General features: G+C 41.0%; 1 protein-coding gene across 2 annotated transcripts in view; it reads right to left on the reverse strand.

Moving 5' to 3' along the window:
- Nucleotides 1–14,027, reverse strand: part of LOC114000755 (myelin basic protein) — a 114,600-nt gene extending 100,573 nt beyond the window's left edge. The window contains exon 1 of one of the 2 annotated variants that reach the window (XM_027745303.2): nt 13,948–14,027. The gene's annotated coding sequence lies outside the window, so the exon portion shown is untranslated. The remainder of the gene's footprint in view (nt 1–13,947) is intronic. The other variant, XM_039381443.1, reaches the window with a different exon arrangement.
- Nucleotides 14,028–15,828: the final 1,801 nt, after the last annotated feature.

Here is a 15,828-nt window from a genome sequence, read left to right on the forward strand (position 1 = left end):
AGTCTGAACTGTAACTTCTTGCCTCAGTTTCCCCCGAACACAACTTTTATTTTCTGCTTCATGTGAACCAACACTATTTTTGTGACTTGTCTGCTTCTGGCTCTTTGTTATGAATTTCTCTTAGGAGATCAATCCCAAGAATCTCTCTAATGAGTTAGTCTTGCTCTTTATGATGGGGGTTGAAGTGAAATAATTTAAGTGCATCTTTTAGTTTCTAATGATAACTTAATTTTTAGGAACTTGAGTGATATCAGACCTCATAAAAATTGGTATTCTGTGTAAAGTCCACTAGATCATAAATGATTATTATAAAAATATGGTCTCTTAGGACTGGCAATTTTTATTTACAACATGGTTTAAAATCTGTTCAAAGCATAGAGTTCCCAACAAAATACAAATAAGAATAAGAAATTATATGATAGCAAACTTATTTAACTTACAGTACAGGAGGAGGTTTTATACAAACAGAATGTAATTATAAGTCAACATACTCTAAGTCAATGCCTCTCTCAATCAAAAAAAAAAAGAAATCACAAAATGACCCAATACCACAAAAGGACACATACAGAATAACCTTTTTATCTGTTTATTAGCTATTTAAAATTAGTATTCCAACAAATCTTAATGTCTTAAAATCTTGTATTCATTTGTTCTTATTTATTTGGGTTTTTCTTATTCAAGCAAGCTCACTGAAGACAATTGTATTGGCTTGTATCAGGCAGACACTGCAAAACCAGTTTTTATGCTTGTGTGTGCCAGTATTATTGCTGTAATGCATGACTGATTATGAAATTACTTAATTGCTCTCTTTCCAAAGCCCTGGTTATTTCTCTCAGGTTAAAGTACAGAGCTGGCTGATTTTGAAATACCTTTAATCATTTGTGCATCTTCAAATTTAATATTCTACCAATGTCATATTTGCATGTATAATATTTACTAAACTGAATAAGAAGAAGATGGGATTTTATACTTCATGAGTAAAGCATAAAAACAGCTTCCTAAAATGTGAAAGATACAGACATCAGAGATAAAAGTGAGAACTTATATATCTAAAATTTATCATGGAGGTACCATTTACTATTTACTTACAGCATCTGACTTTTCCCCCTACATGCATTTTTCAGCCTCAGTTTAGAAAATGCCAATGTGATTTTGGGGTACATGTAAAATCAAGTTAAAAAACTGACAATGACTTTCCAACTATTATGATTTTTTTTCCTAAAGTACTAAAATCTTACTGCAATTAAACACTATTGGAAGCATTAAAATAATGAGTTAGTTACACATACCATTCAAACCATTTTATGAAAGCTGTATTTTTGATTAACTCACTGCTGATAGGATTGATACTAGAACATTTCTAAGCTGTACAATGTAACTCTTACCATTGGTTCAGTTGCTGGTCCTGTAGAAATGTTTCATTAAATATATTTATAACTTTACTCGCCAGAGGCTTTTCAGATGCTAAATAACAATGCAGGTAATAAAAATGAATATCTAAATGTACAATTCTGTACAGGACAAAGACAACTATCATCACATGACAAAATTATTTTGATACATGATGAACTACACAGAGTAATCATTGTTCAGCAACAACAGAAGTTGGAAAATTAAACATCTGAACCAGTAAAGCATGTGGTGCCAATGATAAGATCTAAGAAACACTGAATTCCCCAATAAGTCATTGTGAATTCAGTATTCAGCATCATACATCAGGTTAAATTTGTTTGCTTCTTACTCTGTGCAAATCAAGCAAGTCTCAGTTTTACTGTGGGTCTTATTGCATTTGACAGTTGCTGGTGTTTTCCAAAGATCACCTAAAAACTATCAGTAATAAGGGAATATAAAAATGGTGATTAGCAGAAAAAAAGCCACGACATGATTGGAGAAGTTGTAAAAGCAGATTAGGAGTAGCAACAAAACAAAACAAACAGTAAAAAACTACCAAAAAAAGAAGCTTTAAATGCATATTAGAATACAAATATAGATTTGTATTCTATCCCTCACTGACACCTGCATATGTGTTTCTTGATACTCTCAAGCTAATGGCAAGACTATGGACCTAAATCAATATAAAAGAGAATCCAGGGCAAAGCCTACTGGCTATAAGCACATCACCAATACAATGATCAAACCAATAAAACTATTACTTACTGTCACTTTTGCTGTCACCTTCTTGTCTTGTAAATTCCTCAAACATACACAAGGAACAAGAATCACTCTGGAAGCAACATCCTGTTCCTAACAAGCTTGTTCCCCTGGGTCACATGAAGTCCCAACTCATTCACCACCACATTCCCAAGATGCAGGTGCTTCATCCTGTGACCAGCATGCACTCAGTCACCTACAGATGGTTGGACAGCATGCTGGACAGCAACTGGACATCCAGAAAAGAAGAGCAGGACAGGGATTATGTACAGGTTACTAAGTTTGAGGGATCAGTGGGAAAGAAAGCATCACAGTCCAGCCTACTTTCATTGTTTATTAGTCTAAACCCACATTACATTCAGACAAATGCCTACCTGGATGTCATTTCTTGGCACACAAAGGAGAAGATGGTGATTAGGAATCATCAGGCTGGATTTACAAAGCTTGAATCATGCCTGACCAGTATGATTGCCCTCTGTCATAAAATGACAGGATTTGTGGATGAGAGATCATTGGTATCACCCACCTTTACTTTAGGATGATTCAACGTCTCCCACAGCACCTTTGCACCTAACCTGATCTAAGTTACCATGTAGGTTGGTAAAGTACTAGATGATAAAAAAAAAATCTCATCTCTATCATTAGGCTCAAACAGCAGCTCTTAATGGTTCACAATCTGCCCATAAGCTGGTTACAGGTGGACAGGTTAGGGGCCCTAGCCTGTTTGATACTTTTAACAGCGACTTGGCAAAGTGCACAGTGCTCTCAGCAAGTCTGCAAACACTAGACTTGCAGGTGTAAAAGACACACTGGGGGGCAGGGCTGCCATTCAGCATAACTTAGATAGGGCCAACAGAAATGTCACGAGACCATAGCCTGAAAACTACCTTATTGGTGAGCAGCTCCACCGAAAACAAGTTGGGGATCCTGGCAAGACATGAATCAGCAGTCCACCTGGCAGCAAGGACAGCTAACAGCATCCTAGGCTTTGGCAACAGAAGCACAGCCAGTAACTGAGGGAAGCAATTGTTCTGCTTCGTGCACAGTCCATTACTCTGATGTCTGCACTACTGGGTCTACTTTTGGATCCACACGATGAACTGTTGAGTGAAGCAAGTTCAGTGGAAGGCCACAAAGATGTTTGTCAGCTGGAACACATGCCCTGTGAGGAGAGGCTGTAAGAACTGAGATTTGTTCAGCCTGCAGAAAGCTTTGAAGCACCTAGTATCAAATTTTCAATATCCAAAAGTAAATTATGAGGCCAGGCTTTTCACCAGGTCCATGAGGGCAGAACAATGTCAACCGTAACCTGAGAAGTTGTAAATATTTATTAGATAAGGAGGAAATAACACTATGAGGATAATGAAGCAATGGAACAGGTAGCCTGAAACATGGTCAAATCTCTGTCTTGGAGGTTTTAAAGGTGCAACTGTTGAGGAATACATTTGGTGCAGGTCGGTCAGGTTGCAAGCTGCAGTGAGAGCTGCAGATTGAGCTCTGGCCTGAGACCAGAGGCCTGGAACTGCCAACCTTTTGCATAACAAAGGGTACAGGGACCTGTGGCCCAGCCAGGTGACTGGACACTCAGAGACACAACAGGAGCCAAGGACTCAGGAGGAAGAGCAAGACATCCATGCACTTAGACTGTGAGGCTATAAAAGTCCAGGTGTCCTTTGTTCAGGGTCCCTTCTTGAAGGCACCAGCTTGAGCTATTTCTGTGTTACTCCAGCATGAATAAATTGTTTTACAGAATGAGACATCTGAGAGACTGCTATATGAAACCTGGGGTGGAACTGGTAAGGAAACCTGGTCTGACTGTGTGTGAGTGTGGTGTGTAGGGAGTCAAGCAGGGCACCTGCCAACTCACTGGAGTCACCCATTGTGGAGGGGCTTTGGTCTCAGCAGTGAAAGTCCCTGGCATTGGGAGTGTGACTGTCAGAGAGCCTTGTGAATGGTCAGGCTGGGATTGGAGACCCAGGTGGGAGACTGTAGGACACTGCCTTGGAGTCTCCTTTCTCCAAATATCCAACTGCTGGCACCAGGTGAGTTCACCTGGGATCTTTGGAGCAGGGAGGAGCCAAAGGGTGACTGTTAAAATTCACTGAGCAGATTCTGTATAAATTAGAATTTTGTGCAGATTTGGTGAAATCATTGGTAGTGGGCTGAGAATGGGTGCACAGCCTGATCAGTGTAAAACAGGCATAGAGGAGGTGTGGAGTCCCTCATCAGGCACAAAGTTGGGGGCTAAAGTTTCTCCTATGACGCAGAAGGGTTTGGAGATCCTTAACACAACTAAACAAAGTACTACGTTCCTTGGTCGGATCTTATGAGTGATGCTGCCGTGGGCACTGGAGACCTCCCTTCTAACCCAAATGAATTTACAAATCTATGTTAGAATCGTATACCTATGTTATGCAGAGCATGCACATTTAGGAAGACGAGAAGCTTCAGGCATACTCAAAACATGCTGTACATATGATCTATATACATGCAGTAAATCGAATGCCTTCACTCTTCTGTGAATTGTACACACTTACGCAGATCAGAAGAATTGTGCCAACAAGGGCCTCATAGAACATGTCCTTCAAAAGCCTCTACAAGGCTACTCAACTCACTGAATCAGAAAGACTGCACAACTTTAACCAGGTTAATCCTAATTCACTTAGAAGCACTGCAGCTATGGGGGGGGGCGAGCCACCAAAACCAGAAGCTAATTATAAATAAGAAGAGACTACACGTACAGCATACACCTCATGGTTGATACAACAGTCCCTAAAGGTAGAATATGAACTCCAGTCAAGAATTCTGAATATGCTGCTACTCAGCATTTTACCACATCACTCCATTAAGACAAGGACCATATTTTGTTGTTGCTATACCTTGCTTGTGGCCTCATTAAGGCCTAATGGTTGGACAAAATATTACTCACAGGAATGAAACATACAAACCATTTACAATAAAAGACCAATTACATTGCAAAGTTTTCATTATTTCTTTCTCACTTTTTCCAGGGGCACCAAAAAATATTACTTGTGACTATAATTTCAACCTTCAGTTGGAATCAAATATGTTCCTGTGGTGCTTTCATTAATAAAGAAGGTTGTGGCATTTAGGAATTTTAAGGAGAATTAAGGGGGGAAAAAAACCAAACCAACCAACCAAAACAACCCCAAACCTAGTAACCACACCACATACAAAGCTTTTTTACCACAAGAGGAGGAGAAAAATAGAATATTTCACAACCCACTCCATAAGTCAGCCAAAATTTAAGATTAACTCTTCAACATCAACAGTCCTGCATTCAGTTGAAAAGCACCTACTAAAATTTCCACTAAAGCAACAACTTTTTCATGTGAGTCTATTATGGGTTATTTCCCACTTGACAAGTGTATCTTTCTGAAAAACAAAAACAAAGCCAAATTATTGCTTACCCTCCAGGTGAGCAGTTCTGAGTCAGACTATGCTGATGAAAGCTATTCAGAACCTTATACTCATCTCTTTTCCATGAGCAAGTAAGGGCAAAGTAATAGTACAGATAAAAGATAACAACAAAAAAAACTAAGCAAGGGAGTTTCTATATGTAGAAGCTACACACTTTAGTAAGAAGTCCCTCAATACAGTAACTTTCACCATCTGAGGAAAGAATCAAAAAGATGCAACAAGCACCACAGAACAAATAATTGCAATTGTTTTCCTTTAAGTCAATCCTAATTATTTGAGCACGTATATTAAGGTAAAAAAACAAGTATGGGGAAAAAATAAACCCCAGTTTTCTTTCTACTTTCATAAAAATAAAAGGAGAGTTAACACCAAGGCTGACTTCAGAAATATGAAAAGGTTCTGCCCATCTTTGCTATCATCAATTCTGTTAATACATGAAGCACTCCAGGCAACCATTTTCAAAACAGTTCACCACTGCATTTTGGTCAGCCTTTCAGACACTGCAATTTCCTTCTTTAAACTAAGCAGTGTAGAGATGAAAATGCGTGGAATGGAATTGCGGACTATTTTTCAGTGACCACTTCACCGAAGACAAAAATTAAAATGAAATCACTGCGTAACTTGACAGTGATTTTAGTAATTTATGGGATTATGGGCTTTACTCCTATTTTAACTCTCTAGAATGGTGTGAGCTATCAAAACATTACAAATGCAATACAGTAAGGGTCAAAAAGTTTCCTATTATAATGATTATATTATTCTTTATGGATAAAGCCCAAGACACATATCAATCTCTAAAGTTACTGCTTTTTATTATTTCATCACTATTTTATCCCATACCACAGAACTACTGAAAACATCAGCCAATTATTTTCCTTCATTTGGCATCAGCTTTTGCTGTCATAATTTCACTGTAACAGGTCCTTTATGGGCACAAACTTGCTCAGCCGTCCTTCACACAAAAAAAAACCCCCAGCATATGCACAAATCCACAATAATTCCTTCTGTATCTTCTTAATACTCAAAGGGACAAGGATATTATTTTATTTTGATCACTATAAGTTCTATCAGATAATATTCCAATGCTACTTTTCATCCAGAAAACTAACAAGATCTGACAAGAGAGTTTAACTAAAGACTCATGTTTTAAGAGTTAAAAGAGAAGAGTGATGCTGACATCTGGGAAATAATGATGGAGAAAGATAACTGAAAAGCATTACAATACATTACACAACATCATAAAGCAATGTCTTCCTATAACCATGAGATGTTGTGGATTTAACTGCCATCCCAGAAGCTGATGAGTCTCTTCCCAGATGAGCTGAGAGTCTAATATATATATATATATATATTATTAAATATATTAGTCAGGTAAAAATGGCAATGAGATAAGGGTATGTTGATGACGCTCAGCTTTAGACACAGATTTGAAGGCCAGAGGACAGTAACGAGTGTCACTGGGATCTGCAGAATTGCTGCATTAAAAAAAAAAAGGGTAGTGTGTATATTCTAGGTACTAGGTACTCCAGCGTGAGGAATGACCATCTCTACCAATTAACATTACCAGCCTGAAGCCACTCTACCTCACTTCAGTTTGCCCATCTGAAGCCCATCAAGGAAAACTAGAAATATGAATACTATTCTGAAAGTACAAGACAACTGTCCTTAGGGCTGTGGGGCTACTGCTACATTGGAAACTACGATTTTACCATGGCAGTTTCACCAGTGAAACACCTTATGTTCAAAGATGAACATACCTCATGATTGGCTACTTAACACCATACCACACTTTGGCAAGACCACGTCCAGAAAGGGCTGACAGTAGATCCTAAGACACAACAGATGATGCAGCTATACACTGTCCTCCAAAAGACCCTTGGACACCCAGAATACACAACTGCCTTCCAATCTGGAAACTGTCACAGCCCAATTTACAACAGAAAAACAAAAAACAAAAACAAAAACAAAACTGGAAGTGCATTGACAGCTACAGAACAGCTGTATTTCAGGGCTTTTCTAGGCTTTGGGCGACAAATACATTACTACTGAGATGACAGGCTGTTGTTGCACTGTACAAGTCCTTGATCTAACATAATCCATTACATATAACCATTATTTTTCATGGTCTTGGATGTACTCACAAGACCAATCAGAAGAAGTGAGTCAAAAATGCAGCCAGAACAGCTTTATGTGTGTCTGGCAGTACTGATCTCTCACACTGCCAAACCTCTTTTTTTAAGTGTCTGAATTCCAAAGATAGCTACAAATTGTCCAACTGCACCACTTTACCTGAATTTTCTGACTTTCAAATAAGAAGTAGGCTAAGAACAAATGTATTATCATTTGTGATCCAGAGATTTCAAATCTTTAGCAGACATCAAAGATAATGTACCATGTAAACATATTAAAAAATACACTACTTGCCTGAATTAATTTTAAGAATATATGTTGGTGTGTATTTGCTTTGATTTCCTCTCCCTCTAACTTTCAAAGTATAATAGTTAGAAACTAGATTCCCTCAGTTGTTAACTTAAGCAATCTGAAAAGACCTGAATTTAAATATTACCAAATGTTTGAGCATTCCCAAGTGCTTGAAAAGATAAATACTGAGACTTGCAATTATACACTTAAGAAATTTTATAAGTGTTGGAAAGAAACACAAAAGTTAGATTTAAAAAACATTTTTCATTCCAATGTGCAAAACAAACCTAGTACAGTTGATACATTGATCAAAAACTGCTGACATCTTAAAAAAAATATGTAAAACCCACTATTGTACCTTCAGTCATTGTGTATTTAAAAAAAAAACAACAACAACCAAACAACCTCTGATTTGATCAATCTTTTCAGATTCATTACTTTCCTTGTTTCTCCTATTTAAAAGGCCTTCTGAAAGCTTCCGGGGGGGGGGAGGGGGGGTAAAAATAAAAAGCAATAGTTCAGTAAATATTTAGAAAACTAAATTCCCCACTGAGTTATTTCAAAATCACTTCAGGACAGAAGCAAAAAAAAACTGGTTGGAAATTTCCATGTTATTTCTTGTTCTTCTCTCACGTGCCTTTTGTGTGGGCTTTCCTGGGTTATGTCCAAGATTTATAACTATTCCAAGCAACAGAACTGGGATTTCACAGTTACTGCAACTGATGCAAGAAGCCTCATAGGAATGATCTCACTCTACATTAACCAAAGAGTTCTCTACTTATTTTTAACGGAGCATTTTAAGAAGCATAAAGCTTCTTTTAGATTATGAAAACCTCAGAACATTAAAATCTGAATACTGTTGTCAGGAACCACTTAAGTATATGCTATTTAGAAATTCTTTAGCCACCTAATAAATGTTCATAATAGATTCTGAATCCTTTAAAGAACATAGTAGTAAGGTGTATGTCAATCTCTACCCAAAAAGTTACACCCAGCGTAATCAACCTTTTACAGAAGGGTCAGTCTTTGCAAACCTCTCAAATAAGAAGATGAAGTGTAGAAAATTTGTAAGAGATTGAGCGATATCTCCTGGACACCAAGAAAAAGTCTTTTAAAAAAAACCAAAGACCAAACTCTGAAAACAGCTGGCAAAGCAAGAAAACATGAGTACCACTTGTTATTTAGAGAAGTTAATGAAATTTTTAATCATAAGCATAACTAGCATTAAAACTATTTATTACTATACCCAAAAGCCCATGTGACATGAGGATTCAAACAGGATAACATTTGATATATGTGGTGGTTAGACAGAATACATTTCTTCATGTGCTACTAATACAAGAAAACAACCAGAGAAATGAACACAGAAAGTACATAATGATTGAATGAAATAATTAAGTAAAGAAAATGTAAAACATGTTGTGACATAGCCTTTATTTAATGTCACCAAATATGTAAGATTAGATGCTATCATTGTCTCGCTGGGGGAGATCCCTCAATGAACTGTTGTGTAACTCTTTCCAATAACAGTCAATTCTACAGTGCTTAGCATAACAAAGAATATTTTGTCTAAATTCTCAAGTTGGCAAAACCCTTGGAGAACTAGATTTCAATTGTGGAATCTTAATTTGTGGTCTAGTCAGTATTACTATATTGTGCTCCTTCAGCTCAAATGCAGCACTCATGCATTGTCTCATCAGGGTGAGAACAATCTGCCTGCAGAATGATTAGTAGAAGGAGACCCAGAGGTATGACTGAAGGCTACAGTAATACAGTTCCAATGTAATCTCCACCGAAGTCAGCCACTGCCTTTGGCAACTGTGTCCAACTTGTTCATTTCATAGCAATTATCTAATTAGGTCCAAATCTTTGTGTAGAAGGCTGGGTGCCCCAGAAAACGGATAGAAATATGCAAACAAAGTACTGAAGCCTAGCGTTACCTGTCTGAAACTCCAGTTATACAAGTGAGTTGAGCACCCAAGCTCCAAAAGCATATATCCTTTTCCTGATTCTTCTTCACTTGGTTGCTTTTTTAAAAAAATACATATAAATTCAGGCTTCTTCAGAAATTACAATGTCCTGATGATTTTTTCTTGGAAGCACCTAAGAATTCTGGACACCTTTCTGTCTTCAACAGAGTATTTTAAAGAAACCAGACAAATTCCTGTCTTATAAAAGACTATGAACTGGCTGCATTTAAAAGTTCCTGACTTCATGCTCTTCATCGCTGCTGTCTTTTATTTAAGAGTCTCAACACAGAAAACGTGAACAACAATTTCAACCTGACATCTTGCCTGAAAGAAAAATTATTCAGGTAATTAAACACCACAGGACTGAGCACTTCATCAATGATCCAGAAGACTCTGCTGTCCTTTAATCCATGAGAGAGTTTACACTTTAAACCTTGTATGCAAGATCAGAATCTTAGACTACAAACTTTCCAGTCTTCTTCCCATTAAACACTGGTTATGCTTTCAGCATTTTAATAAGAAAATATTAGATTTCATCCACATTAATGTTGATTTCATCAACATTTGACAGTGTTGACTGTCAAAAATTCTTATGTTCTCATGTAAATTAAATCAATTTAGTTCTGAAAGTAAAAATTTGAACCAAATGGCCCAGGTTCTAATATATGAGCACCAATCTTATTTTCATGACTCTCCCTTTTGGCAGGTAAGAAGTTAATAGAAAACATATTATTTTGAACAATGAACAACATTTACTACTTATGCTTCAAGCAAGAATGAGATGTCTCTTTCAGTTTATTTGGTCTTCTCTCCACAGTTTATTATATAAGTGTTTCTTTAGACATAACAATCATGTAGTAGAGTAATTAGAGCCTAAAGTGTAATTATATGTTCTATTTGATGAAATAAATAACTGAAGTGGCTATTTCAACCATATGGGTAATTTATATCAAGCACTGAATAAAACCACCACAAAAAGAACACACAAGAAATTTTTGCATACATAATGGTATTGAGACTGAGACAGTTTGCTCTCTTGCTTCATCCACCAATTATTATTCCACTATACCTTCATTTGTAATTCCACACACCACTATCACTCATCTTCTCAAACTCTCAGAACTGGAAGGAACTGGATGCATGTTCCAACTACACTATCAATTCATGGGGTGACCAACGTCAAGTCTTGGTTGTTGCCATGCCTTGAAAACAGATATAATCCTCTCTGCATGTGCAGGATACTTTGAGTCAGTGATTTCCAGTATACTGACAAGCTTGTCTTTAAAGAGGATGTAAGGCCTTAGCTAACTAGAAATCTAGGTATCATATGGAAGCTGACCTTGTGAGAAATCAATCCCAATTCAAGAACACTTTTGTCATAAAAATTTTCACAAACACCCAAAATTAAGCAATTAAAAATATGAAACTATTTTTAAGTAATATGCTGTAATTTCTATCATCAAGGGTCTGACCTAAAATTTATCACCACAATAGTGACAATAGTGGCTGTAACCTTATTCATATCACCTATCATGATAGAATAGTGGCTTGGAAAGTCTGTGAACACTCTTCAGCAGTACAGCATGGCATAAACCCAATTTCTGCTCTTAATTCTCTACTTATTATGAATACAATGAAGTTGACAATACATTTTATTAATGGCTTTCTCCCAACTCAGTGAAAATGAATTGGAATCTATTTCGTTAGGATACATTAGAAGAGTGTGGCACTCTTTGCCCTTTTCTTTACATTATAAATACCAAACTTTATTTTAAATGCATTATCTCAGAGCCTAATGCACGAACACTGCTTGAAAAATTAATATTCATCAATATAACTCCTCTCCATAGGCCTTTGCAATCAAGAAATTGCTCTCTGACCATCTTATCAGTGACAAATAATGTCTGTAGAATGCTTCATCTCATCATCTATTTCCTCAGAGACTAAAAGTCTACATGGCTTCAGACACTACTGTATAAGATCAAAGAATATACAACACAAAAAACTTTGTGTCTGTCAAGCACAAAGGCAACACTTCTATCAAAGGGAATCCTTGAGCCACAGTTGCCCGCAGAGCGTATTCTAAGGAAGCATCACTGCAAGCTTTCCCTATCCTGATCCTCTCTAGGCACTTACCAGTAGAAACTTTGGTATAGCCTGGTATGGCATTTATAATGTTCTTATAGGTGTTCTTTAGAATCATTCAGAAGGCAATCTGCAACAGACAGAGTTGATCTAAAACACAAGTATTTAATCCGTGATGCTTGAGAGCTTTGACAGACTCATAACAGTTATTACTAACTGCTCTAGGATCATTTAAAGATTTTAGAGAACTGTTTCCTACTTGATTGCCAACAGTAATCAAATCATTAACAAAATCCAAGACTGTTCTCTTACTCTGTTATTAGTTACCTTGACTGACAGGGTAATCATCCAGCCAGGTATTTCAGGCCTTTATACACAATTGCCCACAATTTACAGGTTAACTTGTCTGTATCTGTGAACTAGCAGCACTCCATAGACACAAAACTATATTAGTCTCAGGACTTCATAAAATAATTTATGGATATAACAGAAATAAAACAGTGCAATATACTTGCTGTCACTCCTAATCATCTGACTCAATTTTGGATCCACTGAAAAGGGGGAAAACTTCAGTTTCTCCACAAGAAAGCCTTTTCCCAGTTTCTTCATATTATTTTAATCAACTTTACTCCAAATGTAGCATCTGATATATTGTAGCACAAAGGCGGAGCACACAGGAAACACTATCACGATGGACCTACTGAAAAATACATGTTTACATTCTCTCCAAGGCAAACCGTGCAGCGATTTTTTAAGAAGTCTCCACAAGCGTACGAAGACACTAAAACTGCAGCCTTTGCTACCGCCACAGCTCATCACAGACAGAGTTATTTTAAACACCGTCAAACCCCCCACAGCAGCCGCACAGCCCTTGCACAGCCGGTGACACGCACCAGAAGCACGGCAGCCCCGAGCCGAGCCGAGCCAAGCCGAGGAGGGCGGAGAAGGTGGCGGGCCGCGGGGGCGCTGACAGGAGCGTCCCAGAGGCTCCTCGCAGCCGCCGCAGCCCGGGCCAAGCCTTCCTCACAGAAACTTCAAGGAAATCCCTGCAAGAGCCGGTGAGCGCCCAGCCGCGGAGCGGGGCAGCCGGTGGGATCGCGGCGGGGGCAGCACCTGCCCCGCTCCTCAGCTCACCGCCAGCGCCCGTCGTGAGGCTCGACCCCACGAGACAAAACAAAAAAAAAAAAAAAAAGAGAAGTTGGCCGTTTCTGTTTAAGGCTTTGCGATGTGAAACCGGAAGCCCAAGGTACTGACTGACTGCAGGCCTCCTGCCCCGCTCCCCGCCCGGTTATGTAAGGCACAGCCGCCCCGACGGAGGGCGAGCCCCGCGCCCGTCGGCCCCCGCGGCGAGGCGAGGACGAGACACCTCCGCGGGGCCGGGCCGGGCAGCTGCCCAGCTCTCCCGCCGATCGCCCCGAGCACCGCTCTCCCTGTCCGCAAGTACCTGTTCCGCGAGCAGAATCCCTCCCCCGAGGGAGCCCAGGGGACACCTACCTGCCCGCCTGTGCCGGAGCCACCTGCTCCAGGAGTCCCGCAGCGCAGCCCGCCCTCCGCCGAGCCCCCCGCGGCTGCCCCGCCGAGGAGGATGGGACGCGGGGCTCGCACGGCGAAGAGGAAGAGAAACAAGTCGAAACACTGTCCCCCCCCTCCCGCCCCCCCGCCGCCCTGGGTGAGCCGCTCGCTCTGCCGCCTCCTTCCCCGGAGCACAACAACAACAAACACGGCGGAGCGCAGAGTGCGGGCTGGGCACGGCCCCGGAGCCGGCGGCGGTGGGGAGGCCCCGGCTGCCCCTCTCCCTTCCCCACCGCGAAGCCGTCCGGAGAGAAAAAACAAAACCCAAACCACAAAATAATAGAGAAAAGAGTAAATCATAACGCACCCGGCGCGTCCTCCTGTGCTGCGGTGCTCCGGGGGCTGCATGCAGCGGGCGGGGGCAGCCGGGGTGCGGGAGGGCAGCGCACACGCACCCCCCGCCCCGCCACCCTCCGGGAGCGGCGGCGGCCAGGTGCGGAGAGAGGCAGGGATGGAGCCGGGAGCGGGGAACCTCCGCGCCGCGCTCCCTCCCGCCGCCACAGAGCCGCGCCTCCTCCGCCCGCCGGCGGGCGAGGAGCTGCCCCCGCTCGGTGTCGGCGCTGTGTGGTTTGTTCCCTTGCTTCTTCCTGACCCCTGGCCCCCCCCGTGGAAGCCTGGCAGCTGGCCCCCGGTACCTGCACGGGAGGTGCGCCCGGCAGCCGCGCCCCGCCGCCTGCCCGCCCCTCGGTAGCCGCCGGCGCCTGGGAAGGAGCAGCGGGTGAGGGCGCCTGCCGTGCCCCGCAGGCGGGGGCGGCCAGGGCAGGGACCCCCGGGGGCGATGGAGGGACAGGGACCCGCTACCCCTCGCGGGGCGGGCACCGCTCTCCTGTTCTCCCTCCCACTCGAGGGACGCGAGTGGGTCTGGGCCACTGGGAGCGGGGTTTGGCCACGACGAGGCGAGCCGTGGCAACCTGCTTGCCGTGCCCGCCCGGGGCTCACTGCCCTCTCAGTCTTGGCTGCCGTGGGCCGGTAACTAACTCCCATAACTGGGCCTACGGGAATCCTAGTAAATCTGACTGCCGAGGGGAAAAAAGGTACCTGCGGTTTTAGACTCAAAAGCCCGCAACAGAGATCTCTGCCTGGTCCGAGTCCCATCGTGAATCTCGTCATTCCAACGGGAACCGCATGCTGTCCCGTGGGCTTCCTGCAGCCCATGACCCACTGGCACTTGAGCATGAGGCACAGGCAAACTTCAGCCACTGTGAAATGAAGTTTCACAGCACGAGCCCTAAGGGTCGGGCTCTTTGGGGTTTATAGGGATTAGAAATGCCTTTTGTGTTTCATCCAGCGTCTGGGGATCAGTTCACTCGAATGAATATTTTAGGCAAATACTGTTTCCATCCACTGTGAAAATGCAAAAGTACAAAATAAATTTATAGACTTTTTTTAAGAAGTTGCTTTATTTGTAAAGTTCATCAGTGATTACTGTATCTGTTGCACCTGCATCATGTTTAAACCACAACAGACGGAGAGTTATTAACTCAGCTACACACTCTCATTATGTAAAATTTTTTTGTCCTGCTATCCATCTTTGAAGATGAAGGAGGTCTTAGAAAAGGATTTTGGGCCAGATTAGAAACTCCATGTTCTCATGGATAAACAGTTATTTGGGTAAACATTTCCATTATATGAAAGGAAGATCCTACTATCCTAACAGTGCAAAGTAAGAAGTTTGCAATGTTAGTCTTTATTATATGTCTGAAGACTACCATGCAGCATACTAAAACCTGAAGATAAAATGCTGGAATGTGAGTTAGAAAGGATCACAGAAGGAAGGAAAAAGTGAAGAGGAAAAGAATAGGTGGCATATCACCATTTTGAGCAATTCAAAGTCTGGGAATTTTATGTTAGGAATACATAAAATACTGTTCTTTCCTCACACTACTCACACTGGCAAAAAGATACCACTTTCTTTTGCCAGAAATTTGAGGAGCACATTAAATGAGTTCGATACTTTAGCTTTATGTATATTTTTTTACTTTTAAAGGGTAACTTTCTTAAAAGCATGGCAAAAAGAAACCGATATCTAACAACTTTAAAAGATAACAATTTCAGTTTTCAGGTGCTTATCTCTGCCTTTTTTTGCATAAAAATCTCAGGGGAAAATTAGATCCAAAAATCTCATTTGATCACAGTCCCAGAAGGCTGATTAATAAATTATGACAATGAGATTAGAACCCCAATCTTG

Source organism: Pipra filicauda, unplaced genomic scaffold (genome assembly GCF_003945595.2).
Source record: "Pipra filicauda isolate LSUMZ 115617 unplaced genomic scaffold, ASM394559v2 scaffold224_size1409572_pilon, whole genome shotgun sequence".
Classification (NCBI taxonomy): domain Eukaryota; kingdom Metazoa; phylum Chordata; class Aves; order Passeriformes; family Pipridae; genus Pipra; species Pipra filicauda.